This window comes from Galeopterus variegatus, unplaced genomic scaffold, assembly GCF_000696425.1.
Source record: "Galeopterus variegatus unplaced genomic scaffold, G_variegatus-3.0.2 Scaffold1127, whole genome shotgun sequence".
Taxonomy (NCBI): domain Eukaryota; kingdom Metazoa; phylum Chordata; class Mammalia; order Dermoptera; family Cynocephalidae; genus Galeopterus; species Galeopterus variegatus.
In genome coordinates, this window is record NW_007727238.1 from 10,019 (window position 1) to 20,345 (window position 10,327).

Sequence of the window (10,327 nt, forward strand, 5' to 3'; positions counted from 1 at the left end):
AAGTTTTCTGCCTCTTTATAACAAGGAGAGTTTTTCCTCCAGTTTCCAGTAACATGTTCCTCATTTCCTTCTGAGTCCTCACCAGGAGCATCTTTAATGTTTATATTTGTACTAGCATTTTGTGCATGGTGATATGTGTATTATGTAAGTGAGCGCTATGAGCGCACCGGTCATCCCTATATAGGATCCGAACCCGTGGTGGGAGCACTGCTGCCCTCCCAGCGCCGCACTCTGCTGAGTGTGCCACGGGCTCGGCCCGATAGAAGCTTTCTTGACCATGTTCCTCACTTCCTTCTTTTTCTTTTCTTTTTTGGTTTGTTTTTTGGCAGCTGGCCAGTACAGGTATATGAACTCTTGACCTTTCTTCACTTCCTTCTCAGCCCTCTCCAGCAGTGACTTTAACGTCCATATTTCTGCCTATAGTCTCTTCAAGGCAATCTAAGCTTTTTTTTTTATCATGTGTCTCAAAATTCTTCTGATCTCTGCATGTTATCCCATTCCAAAGCCATTTCCACATTTTTAGGTATTTGTTACAGCAGTGCCCCATTTCCCAGTAACAAAAGTCTGTATTAGTTTCCTGAGTATGCCATATTTAATGACACAAAGTTGGTAGCTAAAAACAGCAAAAATTTATTCTCTCACAGTTCTGGAGGTCGTAAGTCTGAAACCAAGGTGTTGACATGGGCCTGCTCTCTTTAAGGTTCTAGGGGATAATCCTTCCTTGCCTCTCTGGCTTCTGGCAGTTCCAGGCATTTCTTGGCTTTTGGCTGCATCACTACAGTCTCTGCCTCTGTCTTCACATGTCATCTTCCTCTGTCTTCTCGTTCGTTTCTTATAAGGACATTTGTCATTCAATTAAGGGCCCTCTGGGTACTCTGTATGAGTCAGGGTTGTACAAGAAAAATAGAACCAGTAGGGGATATATGTGGTGTGTGTGTGTGTGTGTGTGTGTAGAGATTTATCGAAAGGAATTGGATTAAGCAGTTATGCAGGCTGGCTAGGCAAGTCAAAAATCCATAGGGTAGGCCATCAGGAAGTGCATGCTTGAAACTCTCTAGCAGAAGATGACATTGCTGTCCACAGGTGGGATTTCTTCTTCCTCAGGAAACCTCAGTTTTGCTCTTAAGGCCTTTCAACTGATTGGATGAGACCCATGCATGTTATCAAGGTCTTCATAGCAACAACTAGGTTAGTGTTTAATTGAATAAATGGGGATTGTAACCAATCCAGTTGACACATAAAACTGACCATCACAGTCCACCCTTGTTATCTGGCATCTGTATATGTCTCGTTAAATCATACTTAATCTCCACATAAAGATACTAGCAAGCTCATGCTTCTGCCTAACACGTACAGTTATATGTACAACTGAAAACACACTTTGTCCTCAGAAGAAGATACAAAGTCATTGGGTAGTTGTTCACACTTCTCATTGATACCCTGTAACTTAAATAAATACCGTGATATAAAATTAACTGTTATTAATAGATTATATATTAGATGATGAGGATAAGAGGGGACAAAAAAATTTGTGAGATATATATGTGCGTATATATATATGTACACAGACACACACATACACACGTATTCATAACAAAATAAGGAAGAAATACTCCATAAAAATTACAGTTCTAATTTCTTCAATGTCACATGGTCATAGCTGGTATTTATAACTACCCTCTTCTAGTACTCATTTCATATTCCCTTTTGCCTCAGCAAGCACCTCAGCTGGGCACGCTCCTTTACCTGGTGGGTGACCCAAACCTTCTTTCCTGCAGAGTCTAGGCTATTAGTCCTACCTGAATCGGGTTGTAGTTTTCCATTGACTTTAATCACAGGGCGTGGTAGTATGCTTTAAGGGGTCGTCTGTATTCCAGACATACTCTTCCTTACCTCTATTGTGTAGTAACAGTCCAATTGCCCCTTGGTAATCAGGATCAGTCACTCCAGCCAGTGCAGTAACTCCCTTCCTTGCTTATTGATTCAGAGGCATGAGGAACCCAAAGTGACTGGGTGGCAGTCTTAGCTTCCAGTTCAATGGAGGCACTGTGTCTCCTGGTGGAAGCATTTTTTTTTTAATTGAGTCATAATTGATTATATATATTTTTGGGATTCAGTGTTGACATATGTTGATCAAATCAATATTACTAGTATGTATATTGTTACAAATTGTACTTATTCTTTATGCCCCTTGTCCAATCTCTCCCCATCCCCCTCTCCCTCCCCCCTCCCACCACTGATAACCCTAGATTTCCTCTCTCCCTCTGAAAGAGTAATGGTTACTAAGACCTCTCCACCAGCAGAGCATAAATTCACAGGGACACGAAGCAAAAATTTTGCTAGTGGTTCACTGGGGGTAATAGTGAGTGGTGGCATTTCCGTTTTTACCCCTTGATTCCTGGACCTGAGAATCCTGGCTAAGAAGAAATAGCACTGTATATTATATGCTGATTCAGAGAATATATAGCTGCCTGGGGGACACTGCTCCAGCCCTGCAAGGTATTGCCACCTAGCTGGCACTGTAACTGAGTCTTCAAAAGGCCATTCTACCATTCTTTCAACAAGCTGCCTCAGGATGGTGGGGAACATGGTAAGACAGGTGAATTCCATGAGCATGGGCCCATTGCCACACTTCTTTTACTGTGAAATGAGTTCCTTGAACAGAAGCAATGCTGAGTAGGCATTCTGTAAGCCCACAGATGGTAGTTTGGGCAGAAGCATTGTGTGCAGAGAAGGCAAATTCATATCCAGAATAAGTGTTTATTCCCGTATGAACAATGCACTGCCCCTTCCATGATGGAAATGGTCCAGTGTAATCAACATGCCACTACATTGGCTGATCACCCTGGGAAAAAGTGCCATATTGGACACTCAGTGTTGGCCTCTGCTACTGGCAGAATGCATGCTAAGCAGTGGCTGTAGCCATATTGGCTTTGGTGAGTAGATGTCCATGCTACTGAGCTCATGAATAACCTCTGTCCCTGCCACCGTGGCCACTTTGTTCATGAGCCCACTGGACAATGACAGGAGCAGCTGGGGATAGGGGCTCACTGGTATCTACAGAATGGGCCATTCTCTTTACTTGATTATTAAAATCTTATTCTGCCGAGGTCACCCTGTGGTGAGCATTCACATGGAACACAAATATGTTTATGTTTTTATCCCACTCAGAAAGGTCTATCCACATACCTCTTCCCAGAGTTCCTTGTCACCAGTTTTCAATCATATTCTTTCCAAGTCCCTTATCATCAACCCAAACCATTGGCCATAGTCCATGAATTGGTATACAACTACACATCTGGCTATTTTTCCTTCCAAGCAAACTGAACAACCAGCTGAACACTTTGATGTTCTGCCCGCTGGGAGGATTCCCCTTCACTGTCCTTCAGGGATGTTCCAGAGAGGGGCTGTAGTGCTGCAGCTGTCCACTTTCAGGTGGTGCCAGCATGTTGTACAGAACCATTTGCAAAGCAGGCCTGAGTTTTTGTTCCTCAGGCAGCTGATTATGGGGAACTCCCCAGGAAGCTATAGGTGCAGGCAGGGAGAGGGAAAGTAATGTAGCAGGAGTGGGGGCCATGAGCATTTGGGCCATTTTCTCATGTAGTTTACTTGTGCTTTCAGAGCCTGCTCAAGGCTAGTCTTGTATATATATCCCTCACTGGGTGCCTGAAACTGTGGATAGTAACGACCCTGATTGCTGTCAATCAGAACATGTTTCTGTTCATGTCTTCCACCTACAAATGTATTGCCTTTTCCATCTTAACTAAGCACTTATCATGCACTGTGGCCATAACTTTTGCAGTTTGAGGTGCGAAAGCCAAAATAGCACAAATTTCTTTTTCCTTCTTCACCATTTCATGGATAGAAGATTTGTTCTTGAACACAAGCACTGTGATACCACAACAGTTGATCTGAGATGGCCACTAAGTGACTAACAGGTAGGTAGTGTCTACAGTGTGGATACGCTGGCCAAAGGGATGATTTGTGTCCAAGGTCAACAGTGTGAGATTTCATCATGCTACTCAGAATGGCATGCAATCTAAAACTTATGAATTGTTTATTTCTGGAATTTTCCATTTAATATTTTTGGACCATGGTTGACTGCCAGTAACCAAAACTGTGCAAAGCGAAATTGTGGGTAAGGGGGGGACCATTGTATCTGATGACTATACTTTGCATATCTCTACAGGACTACCAGTGCCCTCTTTACAAATGGAAATGGAGTCTAATCTAATCAGAATTGAGAACCAATTCCAGAAAACTCAACCAATTCAGAAAACTCATCCTTAAGATTCTATTCCTCTAGAACCACTTCTGGTACCAAAATCTGTATCAGTTAGGGTTATACTAGAGAAACAGAATCAATAGGAGATATATATTCACCAGAGAATCCAGACCCACCATGTGATAACTACTCCTTTAATCAGAAACTGGCTATCTTTTTTCTATTTTCTTTAATAGCTTTCCAGCCACAAAAACAAGGGTGATGTATATTTGTGTACAGCACAATGGGGCATTTGAGGTGATGTGGAGAGGAATATATTTTGTCCATGATAGCCAAGGACCTTTCTAAGTGTTCGTTCATTGTTGCTTTGTGTTGCTTCGCCCACCACGGATTTGTCACCCCACTTCCCCTGGGTGACAGAGATGCAAAGGATTACTCAAAGCGCATCTCTTCTGAGCAGTGAGAGACCCCAAAGTGGTTAATCTCCTGCCGGAGCCCTCAAGTGAGAGGCAACCCTTCCTTGGGAAATTAATGCCGAATTGGGGTTCTCTTCCTGCATTTATTTTCCAGACCACGAAGTTACAGGAAGAGAACATAGGTGGGATTATAGTTTAACAATATAGGCTGGTAATTTTCAGTGAAACAAGCCAGATGACATTCCAGTAGACAATTAAATGATCTTACAGCAATTTCTCAGTATCTTTACATAACAATGCTGAATTTGCCTTCTCTGCACACAATGCTTCTGCCCAAACTACCATCTGTGGGCTTACAGAATGCCTACTCAGCATTGCTTCTGATCAAGGAACTCATTTCACAGTAAAAGAAATGTGGCAATGAGTCCATGCTCATGGAATTCACCTGTCTTACCATGTTCCCCACCATCCTGAGGCAGCTTGTTGAAAGAATGGTAGAATGGCCTTTTGAAGACTCAGTTACAGTGCCAGCTAGGTGGCAATACCTTGCAGGGCTGGAGCAGTGTCCCCAGGTGGTTTGTCATTTTTGACAAGTGTTTCAATTGCCCATTCCAATTCTCTATCAAACCACTACTCTAAGGATGGTATGCAACATAATATGTTCATTTGGTGTGTTATCCTTTTGCCCATTGTTGTATACTATGGGCTGTAAAGTGTGTTACTTGGGCTGAAGAAATGTAACTTGGCAGTCCAAATTGGTATAGTATCTTCTGTTTCATTTCTTTTTGTAGTATTTGAGTATTTGCATCTACCATCAGTTACGCAAAGTCCAGTCCAGAGTGTCTATTTCTATCACCTATTTATAGCTTCCTGGGGTTATCAGTAGTGGTCCAGTGTACTCTACTTGCTGACTAGGTGTGCGGTCTTTCCCCTGGGCAATTTGCCCCATAGCTATCTGCAGTCTCTGTCTTTCTTGCTGGCAAACAGAAGCTGGTTGATAAGTTCTTGTTGTTCTGATTGAACAGTTCTTGTTGGCATTTTGTGCCTCAGAGGGTGCAAGAGGAAGATGTCAACTATTAGCTCATCTTTATATTGCTGCAGCTCCCCCACGTCCACTCTTTTTTTTTTTTTTTTTTTTTTTTTTTTTTTTTTTTTTTTTTTTTTTTTTTTTTTAAAATGAGAAGAAAGATGTCACGCTTAGTGTGTCGTGGGATTCGGTGAGGTAGCACATGGAAAACAGCTAGCACAGAACAGGCCCACGTCAAGGGTTAGAATCTCAGCAGGAAAATAAATCCAACTCTCTGTCAATAATGGCGATTTTCTTTTCTCTAAATTGATGCTTCTTAATTATATTTCATTTCTTACTGAATTATTTAGAACTTTATAGAAAATAATAAATCGTGATGGAAATGATGGGAGTCTTTGTTTTGGACCTCCAGTACTTTACAACCAGAAGAAATTGTAAATAGAATATCTTTATCATGTTGCGAAACAACTTGTTTATTCTCGCATTTGGAAATGTTGTTTATTTGGAATGCATTCAAATTTTATCAAATACTCTTTTTGTACCTATTGAAATAATTGTACGCTTTTGTTGTATGTAAGCTGTGATAAGATATACTCATAGATTCCTTACTGTTGGACTAGTCTTTTATTTATGGGATAAAGTTTGCCTCATCATTGGAGATTATTTTTTAATGTACTGAATTCCATTTATAATATATATATATATTTTTTTGTCTTTTGTCTTTTTCCGTGTCCGGCAACGGATCGCAACCCTCAGTGTCGCCCCAGTACCGGACCGGGGACCGGCAATGGGATTGCAACCCTCGGTGTTGCTCCCGCGCCTCGCTCAGCCAGTGAGCGGGAACCGGTCTGTATGTGGGATCCGAACCCTCGGGCGGGAGCGCCGCCGTGCTTCCCAAGCGGCGCACTATCCAGTGCGCCACCGGGCCGGCCCACGTCCACTCTTTTAATGGACAAAGATGGCCACATCAGGTGAGCATACCAGGCTATCCATTTGCTGGTTCCAATCTCCTTTTGATCCCAGAAGAAGTTTCTTTTATGGGCATCAACATATCCTACTTTAATGCTCCCTGTTGAGGACCAGTACCCAAGGGGAGACAGTAGAGAATTAACAAGGAGTCACGTTTATGGGATCAGGAGGGCTTCCCAAGTTGCTGACCTGTGAAGCACCTTAGTTTATTTTAGGTTCTTTTTATAAGGCAGTAAAAAAAAAATTATACTGATTAAGCCAGTTATGTCTGGTACAAAGCTGTTTATAGAACACTTTCTGTTGCCATGGCACTTGAAGGTTCATGGCTAACTACTTATCAGCAAAATAAGAGCATAAATTCCCCCTTTACAAAGTTCTCAGGATCCTGGGTTCATTCAAAGGTCAGATCTCAAGGAGAAGGGGGAGACAGGTAAGCGGGAAGCCAGCCTTGCTGGCATAATTCCAAAATAACAAGGACACTGTCAGCTTGTTATTTAGTGCCTCACATCTCCCCCCTCTGTATTTTGGACAATGAAGACCCCATGACCTCCCATTTGAATATGTAATTGGTGGGTAATGGTATGGAGGAGTCACAATTGGTGGTTGTTACAGTGGAGAAAGACTGAAAAACACAAAAGGGCAAATACAGAGACAATTATAAAAGCTACCAACAGGTATAACATTTGTTGCACCATATTCAAGGGATTCAGCTGAGACAGTTTATCGAACAATGTCTTTGCAAGTTCCTCAGGAGCCATAGTATTTAACTGACTGTTTTGAATGTTTAAAATGTCTTGATGTAGGCTGGCCCATGGCTCACTTGGGAGAGTGTGGTGCTGATAACAACAAGGCTGTGGGTTCAGATCCCATATATAGGGATGGCCTGTTTGCTCACTTGGGAGAGGGCGGTTCTGACACCACCAAGTTAAGGTTTGAGATCCCCTTACTGGTCATCTTTTTTTTTTTTCTCCTTTTTGTCTTTTTTTTTACTGACCGGTAACGGGATCGCAACCCTTGGTGTCACGCCCGTACCGGGGACCGGCAACGGGATCGCAACCCTCGGTGTTGTGCCTGCACTGCGCTCAGCCTGTGGGCGGGAACCGGTCTCCACATGGGATCCGAACCCTCGGTGGGAGCGCTGCCGCGCTCCCAAGCGGCGCACTCTCCAGTGCGCCACCGGGCCGGCCCTACTGGTCATCTTTTTTAAAAATAAATAAACTAAATGTCTTGACGTAAAACGTCCAAATCCACACTAAAATTGTTTGAATGCCAGACATCCAGCAGATGGCGACATATCCTCTCCCATTCCCACTCTGTTTTATTATAAGGCTTTGTGGTTACACAAATCCATTTATAGGTGGCATGGCCTCGCAACAACATGTGTGTTTTAAAAATCTGTACCTCTTCTCCTAAATAGTCTATTGCCATTTCAAGAGCATTAAGCTTGGCATTAATTTTTCTATCTATTTCCTCTGTACCATTAAGGCTCATGAAGTATTTTGAACTAATTGATTTACATAATGGGCAATATGGATACTTTGAGACAGAGCAAGTGTAGAGGTCACTGCACTAGCCACAACAGAAATAAGTGCAAGGACTCCGACAAGCAATCCTAAAAAGCGCTTTTTTTGAGATAACAGTGCAGAAACATGGGATAAGACCTGAGTACCTGTATCCTCATACCAAGAGCCATTTACATGCACAGGGAGGACTACAAAAGGGGGTTGTGGTAAAACCATCAATCCTCTTTCTTTGTGTTCATTCCCAATACTGGAAGAAATACAGGATGTTAAAATACATTGGTTACAGGAAATATTATAACCATTACCATGGGGCGTTATTTAAAAATTTCCCACAAGTAGCACAGTGGGAGGAGCTACACAGGAATGTAGACCATAGGAAACCACAAGATGTTGATCTGGGTCTATGTACACTCAGTGAAGCAAGCAATCTCCACAAATCTGGATGGGCTATACCCTGAGTTGTATACCATATGCTAGTCACCCAAACCCCGGGTGCCACACAGTCGGATGGCAACCCGGATTCTAGGTGACGATGAGACCAGTCCCATAACACCTCATCATCTGAAGAAAACCCAGCAGGGTGGTGCAATACGGGAGTAGGATAATAACATTCCAGCCAGTGGGGGTGTTTGACAAAAGGCTGTCCGTGTTGATCCGCACAGGAAGACAGCCCTGGGAGGGCTCCTAGAGTACCAGTTTTTTAAAATCTTTTATCCCATCCAATCCATACATTCTTACAGTCTGCATATGAACTCCTGGATGAGGTTGGAGTCCTTCTGAAGGTGCCTCTATTCTGTACGCCAATTTTCCTATGATGTGGGTATGAAAGCAACCAAACCTAGGCTTAGTGGTAAAACAAATAGGTAAAGGAGAAGAGTGAGCAGAGTAATTAAGAGACCTATTTATTTCAGGAATTATAGATCCATCCTCCCCGGCCATCAATAGAGTATCATTAGTGAGAACACAAAAACTCGGGTCAGCCCAAGTCCTAGGCCTTAACATAGGAGGATTAGGATAATATGCCCCCAAAGTTTCTCCCCATACTACACTAACCTGACAAGATAGAAGTGCCATCATAGCTAAAAATAGCGCCTCCAGAGTCAACTGCCCTCCTGCCCTCTTTACCACTTCTTGTGCATTCGACATGAGTCGTTTGATTTGGCCCCAGGTGACCAGGGATGCTTGTCCTAGTACCGTGTGCTTTTCTACTCATCAGAGCCAGAGGAATCAGCCTTAGGCGCTTCATTCTCTCCATCACTTCTTCGGTTTGGTTTTGTTCTGCTTTCTCCAAGTCGCACCAGCCTCTCCGGAATCCAGCATGGGGCATCTGCATTTTTAGGAAAAACACACACATGCCCTCTACCCAATGTCAATACCGGATTGGGTCCATGCCAGTCATTGGTCTGAGGGTCTCTCCAGAGAACCTCAGGCCATGCCTGTCGTTCTTGAGGATGCAAATGTTCAGTAGCAGACAGACCATCTACATTTACATCAAGAAAATTCAAAACAAACAAGGCATGGTTTAAAATATTATGTGGTGACTGGAGGTATGTTTCGCCCATCTGTAATTTGAGTCTTTGAGTTTTCAGTGTGCTATGAGCACGTTCACCAATGCCTTGTCCTTGTGGATTGTAAGGAATACCTATGCATAAATCAATATTAAATGAAGAACAAAATGTAGCAAAAGCTTTAGAAGTGTAACCTGGAGCATTATCTGTCTTGATGCATTTAGGCACTTCCAAAATACTGAAAGCAAATAAACAATGAGCAATAACATGTTTAGCAGCTTCTCCAGTTCTTGCTGAAGCCACAAGAAAGCCAGAAAATGTATCAATAGTGACACGAACAAAAGAAAGAGACCCAAAAGAAGAAATATGAGTGACATCCATTTGCCAATATTGTGCAGGCAACAGACCACGAGGGTTAACACCATAATGGGGAACTGGGTGATGTAAAGGGCAAGATTTTTAAGACCGCACAATCTGGTGAGCGGCCTCTCTGGTAAGGTTAAATTGGCAACATAGCGCTTGAGAATTTTTTTTTTTTCCGTGTCCGGCAAAGGATCGCAACCCTCAGTGTTGCCCCCGTACCGGACCAGGGACCGGCAACGGGATTGCAAACCTCGGCGTTGCTCCCACGCCTCGCTCAGCCAGCGAGCGGGAGCCGG